Raw genomic sequence first — 15539 nt, 5'->3', positions numbered from 1 at the left:
AAGGCTTTCCGTCGGGCGATCCAGTGGTGGGGCACCCGTGCACACCTCACGGGGGGGCACAGACTTTCAGACCCCGGCACATCAGGAGACAGTGACGACGGACGCCTCCCTGGAGAGATGGGGTGCGCACACCGGCGATCTCCACGCAAGAGGCCTTTGGCTCCCAGAGGAGAGGTCTCTCCACATCAACATCTTGGAGCTCCGGGCTGTGTTCTGGGAGCTCAAGTTGTTCCTCCCGTCCCTGTGGATCTTCACCGACAACAGCACCACCACGATGTTCTACATCCGGAAGCAGGGTGGCACCAGATCCCCAGCCCTATCCAAGGAGGCCCAAGATCTGTGGCACTGGGCCGTCGCCCAGGGGATGTTTCTGGTTCCCTTCCATGTGGCAGGAATAAAAAACACCATCACTGACAAACTCAGCAGGGATCTGCGCTTTTGCCACGAGTGGGAACTACGCCAGGATCGAGTGGATTGGCTCTTCCAGCAATGGGGCAAACCCCAGACCGACCTGTTCGCGACAGCGACGAACTCCAAGAGCCAGAGTTTTCGCCAGCAGGTTTCCCCAGCCGAGGAGCATGGGCGATGCTTTCTCGTTCCCCTGGAACGACCTGTTCCTGTATGCATTCCCTCCGTTGCCATTGCTGCTCCGACTCATCAACCAACTCAAGAGGTCACGGTGCAGGATGATCCTCGTCGCACCAGCGTGGCCGAGACAGATCTGATTCCCGGACCTTCTGGACCTCTCAGCGTCCCCACCAGTCAAGCTGTCGACGGACTCGGACCCATTCTTCATCATGACCCGGGGTCGCTGAACTTGCAGGCCTGGCTCCTGCAGCACTAGAGTTTGGGGGGTACGATATCCCGGCTGACTGCAGAGAGGTTCTTGCAAAGGCCAGGGCATCCTCAACTCTCAAGTGCTACGGACATAAGTGGAAGAGGTTTTCTGTCTGGTGCCGTACACAGAAGATCAATCCTCTACGGATTATGGCACCTCAAGTGCTACCATATCTGCTGTCGCTGGCCAAAGCGGGACTAGCTCACGCTTCCATCAAGATACATCTGGCAGCGATCTCCCGATACACCAGAACTACTGCCGTCCTTGTGGTCTCATCGACTGGTGAAGGAGTTTATGAAAGGACTGTTCCAATCGTTCCCGCCGGTGAAGGCTCCAGCCCCGGCGTGGGAGCTCAACGTGGTGCTGACCAGGCTCATGGGCCCACCATTCGAGCCTTTGCATTCGGCTCTGTTGAAGTTCCTGTCGTGGAAGACAGCGTTCCTTGTGGCCATCACCTCTGCACGATGCATGGGAGAGATTCAGGCCCTTTCCTGCAAGCTTCCATACTTGACTTTCCACGAGACGAGAGTGGTGCTGAGGACGCACCCCTCCTTCATGCCCAAGGTGCTGTTGGACTTACATCTCAATGAGCCCTTGGTGTTACCAGTCTTTTTCCCGTCGCCTTCTTCGCCAGCCGAGAGGACTTTGCACTCGCTGGATGTAGCTAGAGCGCTGAAGTTCTACGTGGACCGAACGAAGAGTTTCCGGAAGGCATCACAGCTGTTTGTGAACTTTGGACCTGTGAATCAAGGGAAGGCTCTCTCGAAGGCTTCCATTTCCAGATGGCTCTCCGGCTGCATCATGCACTGTCATTGGTTGGCAAACCGACCGTTGGCCGGCCGTCCGAGAGCCCATTCGACCCGAGCGATCGCTGCTACCAAGGCGTTCTTGTCTGGTGTGCCCCTGCTGGACATCTGCAAGGCTGCTACATGGAGGTCAACGCACACCTTCACAAGATTCTACTGCGTCGACCGGGATTCCAGGGAGGAGTCCAGAGTCGGCCAGGGAGTGCTGCGCAACCTGTTCGCTTAAGGTGAGCCTGGTGAGGAGGTAAGAGATGCTTAATGTTGAGTTTAATGTGATGCTTAATGTTGAACCTTGCCACCTCCCGTGGTTGTGCATGTGTGTACTGCTATGTATTCTTATATTCATTAGCATGTGAGTCCATGCCAGACCCCATGCTGGAGTTACTTACCTGTAACTGTTGTTCTACAGCATGGGTCTGGCATGGATTCACATGCAAACCCTCCCTCCTTCCCCTCTGCGGCTCTTCACTTGGTCATACTGCCACTTTACGTGCTACCAAATCTGAGGATGGCTGCCATGGGCGGGGCTTAGGGAGAGGGCAGTCATTGGCTGGGGGCAGTATGACCCAGAGACCAGTGATTGGTTACTACTAAGAAAGACAGATCAGAAACTAAACTGATACTCATTTTTTCTTTACCGAGGATTCCCAGCCTGACGACGGGGAATATTCATGAGCATGTGAATCCATGCCAGACCCATGCTGGAGAACAACAGTTACAGGTAAGTAACTTGTTCCTTATCTTATCCCAAAGGCCATTCACTGAACAACGGCAATCCACATACGGAATCCACAGTATCCTACATACTCTTCCAGGAGGCGGTAAGACTCATACAGGAATGTGGCAGGAACGCCCTGATGGCCAAACTAGACATCGAATCTGCTTTCAGACTTTTGCCAGTCCACCCAGACTCCCAGGAATGGCTAGGTTTTACTTTTAACAACAAATTCTATGTAGACAGAGGCCTCCCCAAGGGGTGTGCAGTATCCTGCACCCTATTCGAGCAATTCAGCTCATTTTTTCAATGGGCTTTCCAAAAACAGAGACCAGGGACCAAAGTAGATCATTATCTTGATGATTTCATGGTAATGGGCCCAGAAAACACAGAAGAATGCAACAGGGCTTTGGCGAAATTAGAAGGAATGGCCGCACAATGGTGCATACCTCTAGCAATGGAGAAAATGACTAAACCAGCCACCAATATATTTTTCCTGGGCATAGAAATCAACTCTGTACAGGGCCTATGCAGGATACCGAAAACAAAAATTGCAGAACTATTGAAAAAAATAAAAGCCCTGACAACAAAAGACAAAGGCACAGTTAAAAAATATTCAATCATTAGCAGGACGTCTCAATTTCGCTGCTACAATAATAACTCAAGAGAGGGTATTTTCCAGAAGCCTGGAACTAAAAATCAAATCATACATCAAACCCCACCTACACATCCGACTCGGCGCAGAGGTGAGACAAGATCTGGAAATTTGGGGGAATTTCCTCAAAGATTTCAACGGGAGCTCACTTTGGCGAACGCCTTTGAACACATGGACAAAAAGGGTCCTTTTCACCGATGCAGCGGGGAGCAAGGGGTTTGGAGCCATACTAGACACGGAGTGGGTGGCAGGACACTGGCCCAACTCATGGCAGTAGGCAGAGTGGACTAAAAACATCACCCTCCTAGAAATATTCCCCATCTGGCTAACATTACACATCTAGGGCAGGCAGCTAGCTAACCCGGAAATCTTGGTCTGGTGCGACAACATGGCCGTAGTAGGATCAATAAATCAGAAGGTCTACCAAATGCCTGCTAGTACTGAAAGTCCTATGAGCCATCACAACATTCACACTACAAGAAAACATTGTGGTCAAAGCAAAGCACATAGCGGGGACGGATAATAACATTGCAGATGCTTTATCTCGCTTTCAGTGGCCAAGATTTCGGGGCAAAGCGGGGTGGGACCCCAAAGGTTTTGGCACCCACTCCTTCAGAATAGGTGCCACCACGTCAGCATGGCAAGGAGGTTTAACGCCTCAACAACTAAAAAACTTAGGGGGTTGGAAATCATATTGTTACAAAATGTACATCAGACCACAGCTAATTTAGCCAGCCGCCCTCAATTTTTCTCCCCCCTTCATACAGAAACACGAGGCGAAGGGAGGAACTCTCTCCAATCAGCATGGATAGCCGGCCGCTCTTTATCTTCAGGACGGGCCGATGGGCAGAGGAGACCAAAGAAAGGCCACCTTCAGAAACACCATTTCCTCATGGTGGGATTACAGAGGCCTGCGATGGGCAGAAATCCATGAAACATTAGCAGAGCTGGTCGAATACAGAGACCCGCCAGAATTTCTAGTCATACACCTAGGGGGCAATGAACTAGTTCCCATTGGAAGGAGAAATTTATTCAAGGACATGTGCACCTCCCTAGCAGGCATTTCACACAATTGGAAAGGAACAGAAATATATTTCTCGGCCATCCAACCCAGAAAGAAATGGCAAGGGGCCAACTGCTACAAATCCATAGATATTTCTAGAAGAAAACCCAATAGGGGGCTAAATAAATTCTGTATAGCAAGAGGACTGGGCTTCATAAAGCACCCAGCGATTACACTGGGTGACCCGGACCTTTTTCACAACGGCGGCACCCACCTATCGAAACAGGGCATGTAACATTTCTTTCGAGAAGTTACAGCAGCTCTAGCCTCCAGGGGTTGCCAGTAGGACAGTAGGAGATACTTTTGGGGGGAACGCGGTCAGCCGGCAACCTGCCCACATGTGGCGGCACGCGCCAGAAGGGGTAACCTCAAGACCTGGTGCCCAAAAGTATGTTACTATCATGATATGTGATTATTGTTATCTCCATAACCATACAATAAAAACCTACGGCCTTTTATTGCCAACACTTGACAAACAATGTGTAAGCCAAATTATTCTGGGTAAGGGTATGGGATCGGCAAACAAATGTATGCATGCATATGGGTTCAGCAGTAATGGGCAATGCTGCAGGGGCCTCACAAAGCGAGGCAGGGTAACTGCTGCTACCGTCAGCAGGCCTGGAGAGGGGCAGCCCAACCTCTCCCCCTCTCTGCTCCTATCCTTCCCCCAAGCTGAAGAGACTCGCAGTCTGTGCAGCACAATGCTGTGGAAGGGCGAGGTGTGATCAATCACCTCACCCTTCTTTTATGCAGCAAGGTGCTAAGTACCTAAGGAAACCAACAGGCAGGCAGGGATCAGGTTCAAAGACCTGCCCCCCCCCCAGGGGGGGGCCAGATAGTCGGCTATCCAGCCGGGGGCTGTAACATAACAGCCCCCACTACTATACATATCAAAGACCCAGGGCTCGCCTGGGTCTTCTAAATACAGAGCGGCATGCTCTGAGAAAACACAAGCAGTTTGTGGACCCTGTACGGGGACCCAACCACACAGGAAGTGCACTGTTTACTCAGTACCTTCCAAACCTTTGCTTCTTTACCACAAAACCCTCTCACCCTACGAATAAGGGAGAAGAACAAAGGATAAGAAGTACAAGGCACTGTACGGTGCCCACAACAAGTCGTGGGACATGAGAAGGCGGGCATGGGCCAGAGGGGGTAACCTCAAGACCCGGTGCCCAAAAGTATGTTACTATCATGATATGTGATTATTGTTATCTCCATAACCATATCTGTACAATAAAAACCTACAGCCTTTTATTGCCAACACTTGACAAACAATGTGTGAGCCAAATTATTCTGGGTAAGGGTATGGGATCGGCAAACAAATGTATGCATGCATATGGGTTCAGCAGTTATAAGGTTAACCAAGTTCATTATTCAAAATAAACTTGGGAATCACTTTCACTCATACGCGAGTGCTGCTTCGCAATAGTTCAGTATTTAAAATTATTCCCCAACCTACTTTTACGTCTACACGAGAGTTGCTCACTTGGCAAACGCCTGCTTCCGACACGCGAGCAGGAACGGTGCACACCGGGGTCGCTACCAGCTTGTGAACTCACTGGGTAACACAAGCTCCTCCTTTCCCCTCCCCGCTTGCAGTACTTCTGCTGCTGTGGCTCCTAGCATGCCGGCAAACTGCTTATGTTACTCTGCCTTCGCTCATGCCACCTACAGATGGAGCTCCTCTCGCTCCCGAGGCCCTCTGGTGCACGTCAGCCACCAGAGACAGCCTTGAGGTCCTCCGGTGCATGCCAGCCACCAGAGACATTCTCCTGCACACTCCCCACTGCACAGCCTCTGCAGAACAGGTCATCAGAGGGGCAAGCTTTCCTCCTGCACTTCAGGTTTCTGGAGACACGGTCAGGACCGGCAGCTTATATCTGCCAAACAGTGGCCCCGGCGTCTTCTCTCTCCTCCAGCGTCTGCCTGGGCTGTCAGCATGGACCTCGCTGCTTCTGTGTCTTGTTTCCTCTGCTCTTCTCCAACAACTATATGGCCTGCACCTGAGGGGGCCTTTTAAAGCTCTTTGTCTCCCTCAGGTGTGGGTCATCTGCATTAATGAGCTGACCACTCCTGCACAATTGAACCTTTTCAACCCTCTTCTTCGTCCCAATACTTGGGGTATTATGGGACTTGGAGTCCCTAATGAAAAAATTAGGGTTTTTAGTTTGTTTTTTTACTTTTAAACCCCAGTTTGTTCCTTATAATATTCTTTAAAGGAACCATCATAAGGATTAGTTATTAGCCTTGCCTTGATTGAAAAGGGAATGGCAGTTATTTTAAGCTGTGGTTATTCACACATTTCCTTTCAATGCACCTTTGGGTGTTAGAGAGGTCTTCAGCTATACAGGTATCCCGAATTTTAGAAGGGTTTGGATTTTTCCCAAGGCCTCAGAGTTTGTGATTGTTTTCACCTCTATTTACATGTATATCATGTGGAAAAGCAAGATGATTATTACAACAAGCGGTTACTTGCTTTGACATTGCAAAGCCATTCTTCCTAGAGGAAGACCAATACCATGTCTCATCCCACGGATTCGTCTCATTCCTCTGGTATTTTTCTCCTCCAAGGTGATCCTTCAGCAGAACACCATCCCCACAGTCAGAATCAGAAAGTGCCTGCCTTTCCCTGGCCACCCGGGAGGAGATTCTAGGCAGGGAATTAGTGAGGAGTTCATAGGATTCATCACATATGGTAGAGACATTCCAAAATGTAAAATCAAAAGGCACACAGGTTGAGAAGGAAAGGATATGCTTTTGCACACATTCCCTGCACAGTACGTTTTTTAACATGTACTGTGCAGTATGTTCTTTAACATGTACTGTGGTACGCAGTTTCCAATGTCACAAGCAGACCCGCGTTGTTCCAATTACAATGTGCATAAGCATCTTCCTAGCAGTCACAGCCAAGTTATTGCTTTCGGTGATTGTAATGCCCCACCTGACTAAGAAAATACTGTGTACCAGTGTATGGGCACTAAACCAATGTCCGAGGTTACTTCATGTTTCTGTAGCCTCCATGCTGTGCTAGGGTAGTACAATAGGTTAATCTGAGTAATTTAGGGCTACTTATATGCATATGGCAGAAACAATACAGAAAATAGTTTCCAAGGTGCTAGGTCCAAATGTATCCTAGTTGTGCCTCATATTTGACAGCGCCTTAATGACTTGCATACAAAGTGGCAAATACAAAAATACTTTGTCACTGTTCCCATGGTGATGTTTCCACTGTTTGCTGGGCATGCCTCTTTAATAATAGGTGCCAATCATTTCTGCTCATACATCCAAAACTGCCATACACAATGCCTGTGTCCTTACCCATTTAGGAATCTAAACATTGGATCTAAAATTTGTATATGAGCGATACTAGTGGCAGGTCATATTCTGGTACTGTCAATGTGGTTGCCTTGAAGGTCACAGGCTCAAAGTAGGCAATAGTGTGTCATAAATTATGTGTCTGTGTTCAGAACAGCATTTTTCAGGATGAGGAAAGTTCTTGTGCTCCCATCTTCTTCTTTGTGTGGTATTTGAGAGGTCACCTTTCACTACCGTCACTGACAGGTCATGCAGTGTGTGCCCATCTTGTGTGAAATGTTGACAAATTGTTTTTTCTGTTTTGTGGTTCAGGATGGTGTGTCTATGCAGGTTCATTCTTTAACGTAGTTCTTTTCAAGTCACACCAGCTTACTTTCCTTGTGGACATTTCTTGCATTGGATGAGGTATACGACAATAGATGATTTGCAATTGTATGTGCCGTGTATCTGTCATGTTTGGTTCTGTGAAGTTTTTACAGCTGATTTGGTGCAAATGTATAGGCAGGTTTTGCATCTCCTAACATTGCACAGGGATGTTCCCAGTCGTCGTTCTTGATCTGGTAGTAATGTGCTTCCGGGGAGGGCCTGTGCAACATCTTTGGTTGTTTGTATGCAATTAAGAGGATTTCCTTGAAGATGTCACTTAGCTCCTTATCTCTGTTAAATATTGATTGTAGGTCCTTAACAATTCTAGTTGTGTTAATGCTGGATGATATGTGACAACCAAGCGATGACAAGAAGGAAGTACGAAGTGTAGGTTGTCTTCCTATTGGATCATATACTTTTATATCGGATGGGCTGGCTGTAGATGATAGAATGTTTTGTATGGCTTGGATGAAAACTTGTCCTCTGCAGTTATTTGTTCCTGTTGGTTTACTGTATAAAGCCATTTCTAGGTGGCAGTTCCTTCCAACAAAAATGTCCAGGAAGTGTATACTGACAGTGGAGTACTCTGTTGAACTTAATGCACGGGTGGAAGCAGTTTATGGATTCATAGAATTGTTTCAGGGAATCTTTGCCTTTCTTTCCAAATCAAGAACATGTCATTGATTTAGTGCATGTATGTTAGTGTACCGCTGCTCAAGGTCTGCCATGAAAAGGTTTGCATACTGGGGTGCCATTCTCCATTAGTAAAATGTTGCAACAGGTAATTCTGTTTCCGAAAGGGAGGTCTGCTAATGAGACCACGCCTTTCATAATTATCCATACCAAAATCATAGTGCACTGATGTGCTTTTGCTGAGACAATTTCCTGGTCCCCAGCACCAGCCCTTCAGTGGACTCTGGTCAGTTTTAATCATCTCATCCATGTATGGCCTGCTGGTGCTTTCCCACAGAAAGAAGAGGCTATTTAATCATCTGCATCTCTGATCCAAAACATATTGGTTAGCCTAGTCAGCCTGGTGGAATATTTTTTTTAAAAGTTATTTATTGCAAAAACACAGACCGACAGTATGGCATGTTCAAACATTAGCATGTACAAGTAACAGCATGACATGAGTGGGGTCCGTACATTAACCAGTATCACAGACCATAATATATTGCATCATACAGGAAATTAGGTCTTTTGCAATGTTTATCCAGCACATTTCCCATTAGTCATCGGATGGACTCCCATCTCAGACCAAATATGTGTGGAGCGGAGCCCAAATATCTTTAGTCTGGCAGGCTGGGGTTACCATAGCAACAAATGCCTCCTTCCTCTCCTTCGTAAACATCAAGTCTCTCAGCCATTCTTCAAATCTCAGGGCCCTTGCCGATTTCCAATGCCTCAGGATACACTTCTTGGATATGATACAAGCCAAGTTAAAAAAGTGTCTGGTAACCACTGCTACCATGCCATTTTAACTGATAATGTCATTCAAAATATCATCAACCCGACGCCAGTGTGCACTGACTGGAGGACATTCCCAAAGCATATGGTAGGAATTTGCACACTTCATGCACCCCACGCTCGCATCCGGGAAAAAATGTAGCGACTTTAGAGGTGGAGTAATGCAGTTTCAGTCCATATCCCGAATTCATAGACACTTCTTTAGTCAGCAGACAACACCGACTCCATTGTATGTCTGTGAATTTGGCACTGAGATCCCACTCCCACCTCTGACAGGCACTGTTTCTACATCCATGTCCTGCCTGTACCAGGTTGTAAAGCCTAGAAACCATAAGTCTATTCTCTCCTCCTTCAGTAATTGCCATAATGCAGGCATGTGTTTCGGGTTAACGTGGGAAAGAGGGCCACAGCCACAAGCCTGAATTTGATAATAATGCAATCATGTCAAAAAGCCATCGCCCTGTTTATCTCGGAAGCCCTCGAGAGCCAGAAAGCTCCCATCTGGAAACAGGCCCCCAATTGTCAATTGTTCCTCCACCCCCATGCCCTCTGGCTTTCCATGTCATAGGTTGGGGTAGACCCAGGTAGTTCCATAGCAGGACTTGCCCATTTTAAGGAGTGTTAAGCGCCAACCTGCGATGTATTCTGCCCCGAACATTCACTGTAGTACGCACAGGATCAAACAAACATGAATCTACATACCGGTCGCTAAAGATGACAGGTCGTAGGTCGGCGGGGGCCAGCCCATATTGTTATAGAGTGACATGAACTGCCTTACTCCAAGTAGAGTACCAATATCTGGCAGAGTGCGCCTGTGTCACCAGATAAGAGCTTGAAATCTGGTGCCGCCAGTGCCCCCTACACGTTAGGGCTGTGCCAGCTGCTCCCAGCGAATCCTTGCCATCCTACCTCTCCGAATATATTCCAGGAAAAGCAACCGCAATCTTGTAAATAACTTCCTCCCTGGCCATATTGGGACATTACAGAAGTAGTAAAGGAATTTGGGGTGAACAATCATTTTGAGCAACAAAAGTCTACCATACAAAGACAAGGAGAGCCTGGATCACATTTTCATCTTAGCCCCAAGGGCCTGCAAATACTCTGCATGGTTATCTACATACAAGGACTTTTGTGACCTTGAAATTACTATGCCCAAATACTTTTGCACTGGAACCCATTTGAATCCCAGTAAATCTGGCGGGATGATCGTAGCTTTCGTAAACGGGAAAAGCTCAGATTTGGACCTATTAATCCTATATCCTGAGTAGTTGGAGAACTCGTTAACTGTGTCCATCATGAGGCCCAGGTTGATCCCTGGGTCTCGGACATACAAAAGTGTATCACCAGCGTATAAGGAATGACCTGCGGGGGGCCCAAAATACGGATACCCTTATTCACATGCAATAATCTTATGCATGCAGCCAAGGGCTCAATAGTAAGTGCAAAAAGCCAGGGGGACTTCGGACTTCCCTGCCTCGTGCCCCCTCCAGCTGCAACATATTATTGTTAGGGCAAACCCTAGCTACGGACCCTGCCAATAGCATGCATACCCAATTTATAAAATACTGTCCAAACTGATAGCGCTGCAGAACCATAAACAGATATGGCCACAACACTGAAACCAAAATCTTTCTCAGCGTCCAGGGAGGCAGCCACCGCCCTGACCCGCTGATTAATCTGAGACCTTATGCAGAACAGCCGCCTGAGATTCAGTGCCGTGGAGCGACTGGGTATAAACCCGGACTGATATGGATGCACCATGTGGGTCATGTAGGGAAGCAGCCGGGAGGAAAGTATTTTAGCAAAAACCTTCTCATCAACATTAATTAGGGACAAAGGTCTACAAGACGCACAGTCCGCTGGCAGCTTATTGGGCTTCAATAGGACAGTATTAATGGTCTCCAAAAGGGAGGGCGGGAACTCCCCAGTCTCCATTGATTCCTCCCAAACCAGCAGTACCCGAGGTTCCAACATCAACTTAAACGCCTTATAAAACGCAACACAAAGCCCATCCGACTGAGGCGCCTTACCCGACGTCAGTGCTGCTATAGCCTCACCTCTTTGGTTGTTATTGGAGTATATAGGGCCAGCCTACAGCCCATTTTATATAGCCAGAGCATCTGGATATCTTATCAGTATCAGCTTGCTGAGCATTATTTCAGCCATAACAGAGCTGATTTGTATTGGCTCTCTCTCCTGGATATCTCAACAATAGCCATGTGGTACAATTCCCGGGCATCTGCCCATTTGATCCCCTCGAGGAAGGCTAATACCTTCCTCCCAGGGAACAGGTACCCACTGTGATGCTGGAAATGCATCGGAGGGACAGGGCCTCTGTATCCTTGTCCTTTATTGCCTTATCATGTATGTTCTGTCTTGTTTTCCAATCAGGATTTCATGTGGGACTCCTGGCGGTGCGGCACTTCCTGCATTTGGTTTGGTGAACTGACCCTTGGGATACCCTTATGGCACCCATGGGTGGGAGTACAACCCTGTACTCCTAGTGTATGTTTTTGGGGCACCTGTGTGTGGCAGCTCCATGCTGAATTGACCGGTGCCCTGCGCATCCTCCATTTTGGGATGCCCAAGCCGTGTCATTGGAATCAGTGGATTCTGATAGGAAAAAAGATGGCCTCTGTGGCCTCTTACTTTCTATTGCCTGTTACCTTACTTTTCCCGAAGTCCCGGGATGCCCTGACTCTGTCCCTTCCCCCTGACTGGCTGTTGGTTGGAAGTTTCATATATGGTGGTGTGGGGAAGGCCGGAGTGGCTGAAGCATTCCCAATGACTGAATGTTGTGGGTATGCCCGTGGGGTGGGACCTGGGTGAATGGAGTGTGTAACGAATACGCATTCTGTTTTATGGGTGTCTAGTATCTGGTGTTTGACACAATAACTGAGACAGCCCTGCCCGAAACAGGTATAAATGCAGTGTGTAGTGCTGAATGGAAGAGTGCTTGTCCGAATCCCCATTCTGTGTGTGTCTGGATGGAGAAGAATGGCCTGAATACACTGTGCGCCTGATTGGCTGCCTGCCTGCCTGAATTCCTTTCTGAGTGATTGGTTGCCTGAATGTGACCAGCAGAATGAATGGGAGATCTACAGTATCCCGTGGTTGTGTATTTGCTAATGCTGTATAATCGTATTCATGAGCATGTGAATCCATGCCAGACCCCGTGCTGGAGAAGGAACAAGTAACTTACATGTGACTGTTGTTCTCCAGCATGGATCTGGCATGGATTCACACGTGAACCCTCCCTCCGTCCCCACTGTGGCTCTTTTGGGTTCATACTTGCACCTCATGTGCTGCTAATCTGCAGATGGACCCTGGGAACGGGACTCAGGGAGATGACCGTCATTGGATGAGTGCAGCATGGCCTGGTATTCAGTGATTGGATAATAGGTGAAAGTCAGTATTCAAGCTTTTAAAGCAATGCTGCTTTTCTTTTCTTAATGAGGATTCCCGACCTGACAACGGGGAATATTCATGAGCATTTGAATCCATGCCAGACCCATGCTGGAGAACACCCGTTAAAGGTATGTAACTTGTTCCATATTTATTGATAATCAAAAGTGTTTCACTGTGAAACACTATAGAAATATTAACATGGTTGCGATACTTCCTTGCATACTGGACAGAGCCCTCTGTGGTAAAATGAGATTATTTAGGGTTGGGCACTGAAAGGAAGGCCCGTTATCAAACAGTGAAGACAGACACAAGTGTTCACAGTTCAAGGGTGTTTATTGAGCTTTAAACGGGTTGGTTGAACGCCTAGCTAAACCTAAAGCTAAGGATGGGAGCAAGCTACGACCATCAAATAATAATGTAGTCCGTCAAAATAAAAGGGCCAAAGTCTCTCTCACACTAACAGTCTCTTATTGCAGAGGACCTGATGTAGCAAACAAAACACAAAAGTTCCTTTCCTTTGTCAGGATTCTCACATTCATAAATTCGAGATTGGTCTCCCTCCTTTGGGCTCGGACCACAGGTCCCCCTCGTCCTGGCTCAGACCATTTCCTTTAAAATGTTCACAGTTTGGTCTCCCTCCTCCAGGCTCGGACCATGGATCCCACACCTCCGGGGTCAGATCCTCTTGATATTCGAATCAAAGATTTTCGAATGTGCGAGGGGTTTTGCTTAAACCGTCGCAGGACCCCTTTGATTCCCTTTACACAATTATACGTCACATCAATCTTCTACTTTTGTTTCCCTTGTTCGGATACCATACAGAGACCTTCGATGGAGCACATTCACAGTGCCGGACCACTCTGTCAACGGTATCACAAACATTCACCAGCAATTTAGCTTTACTCGCTTTTTTCATCACACACGTTTAACACTGTTCATTTTACAATGTTGCTGCTTGCAATCTTGACTTCAACACAGACCTGTCTGTCCTCAGTGTGCCCAATTCACCGGCTGTGGTGTTCTCTGTCGTTCCTTTGTTCTTGGAGCCAGAGACGATACCAAGGCGTCTGCAGCTCCTCCCCGCCTTGGTCAGTTACGCAAGAGGGCCCTCGATATCTCCGACACACAATGCAGGATTCATCAGCCTGGTTTCCTGGTCTTACGCTTTCTGCCTTGAAGGTTTCTTTAAAGTAACAGCTTCCTGCCGAAAAGGTAAATGGGGTTGCCCTTCTCACAAACCTCTCTTGTCTTGCTGTCTTTCTCCTCTCGTTCAGCTGCCAACTCAAAACTGCTGTACATTTGTGTGCTTTGCCTCGCTCAGAGTGTGCTCTCGGGCTCCGCCTTTTATCCGTGTGGGGAAGTGTAATAGAAGTCAGGTGTGAGTGATTGGCGATAATTGCTTGACCTCGCCTGACCATAGTATTGGGACATGTCAGGTACACAGCTTACACAGCTTGTGTGTGAGTCTGTTTTCTACCAGAGCGGGCTGTCAGTATTAAAATGTTTGTGCAGGAAAGGGAGGGTCAGATCGTGGAGGGGTTTGAGCTTCTAAATATCCCATGGAGTAGGATGGGAGAAAAGTGTTACAGGGAGAGGAATACTGCGTTTTCACCATCCGGTGTCCCACTCCCCGAAGTCCCCTCACCCAGGTGATCCTCCCGCACTGGTCCACCCCCAGGGTCTGGATCCAAAGGCGATGGCCGTGACCTGGCCACCTGAGAGAGCCAGCCACGGGGACTAGCGGGTGAGACCCCTTCTGGTTTCTCACAGCACTCACTAAGCGTGCTGGTAAGTTGTGAAACACCCAATTCTGCACTGCTCCTCAATATTAGTAAATAGAAAATTTTTAAGAACAGGTGGTTGATGTCAGAATAATATAAGTCACTGTGTCAAGTGAAGAAGGCACGCTCTTATCTGCCTTGAGATTAAATCAACTAAAAAAAATGATCTTGACCATGCCTGCGCCTGAACAAGCAAGTTGGGGAGGGCAATTATTGGTGGTATTCGATCCCATGATGGTTAATCCAATTTGCGGAATGTATTTGAGTCTCAAAGGTTGTAACATGTTTATTCATTCCTGCAGTTATTCAGCTGACACATTTTTCATACTTGCCACAATTTATCAAGGTTGATCAATATTGTGCATGAAATCATCCAGTTAACTTGGTGCTCCTGGACCTGCTACCTCTGAATGATAAGGTGCGCCAGTCATTTATTCAGTGCCGGTGTTGTTTAGCCTAGTTGAAGGCAAGCTATTTACTGTGTGATGTGCTGTGTCCCATTTGCCAGTGATTCTTTTAATGGGGCGTATAGAGAATTACAATTTCCAGTGTTTAAACAGTCATGATTTTTCGTTCAGTTATGTAGATCTCATTAGCAGAGAGGAGTAGGGGTATCCTCCTTGAATGACTACTAGGGGAACTTTGGAATGGGTAAAATGATTAACTGGGGAAGAAAAAACCCTACATGGGTACGTAGTCCTAGTTCATGCTTGCACCTTTAAACCCTTGTGCAGATATGCCAGTGGTGCAGTAGTAGGGCTCCTAATACTAAGGTTTCTCCATAGTACAGATATTTGTAGCCTTCCTGTACCAGTGAAAAAATGCCTTATATTTCTTTATGTATTAATACTTTATACTCTCTGTCCAAAATGATTGGGATCTTTTACACCCAGTTTCTTGGGGTAAGTACTCATGATAGTTAATAGACCATTGTTTCATTACTTGGGTCATAAATCTGCCCCCCATCCCTGTGCCCACAAGGCCGATACTACAGGTCTTTGACATCAACAATTGCTTTACTTGCGCAAGCCGGTGGCCGAGCACAATTTACACATAAGCGAGTCACTATAGAATGTTGCAGTTTGTGTTGGTACAGTCTTAGCAGCCTTTACCTAGCGCCGC

At 47.4% G+C, this 15539-nt stretch overlaps 1 protein-coding gene across 1 annotated transcript in view; it reads left to right on the top strand.

The window, feature by feature from the left end:
- The window catches only part of EPG5 (ectopic P-granules 5 autophagy tethering factor), a 2517217-nt gene that overhangs the window by 2062130 nt on the left and 439548 nt on the right, over positions 1 to 15539 (top strand). The gene's annotated exons all lie outside the window — the stretch shown is intronic.

The sequence above is a fragment of the Ambystoma mexicanum genome, chromosome 6p (assembly GCF_040938575.1).
Source record: "Ambystoma mexicanum isolate Mex_15411 chromosome 6p, UKY_AmexF1_1, whole genome shotgun sequence".
Lineage (NCBI taxonomy): Eukaryota > Metazoa > Chordata > Amphibia > Caudata > Ambystomatidae > Ambystoma > Ambystoma mexicanum.
The sequence above is the reverse complement of the archived record's forward strand: the minus strand, read 5'-3'. Positions and strand labels throughout refer to the sequence as shown.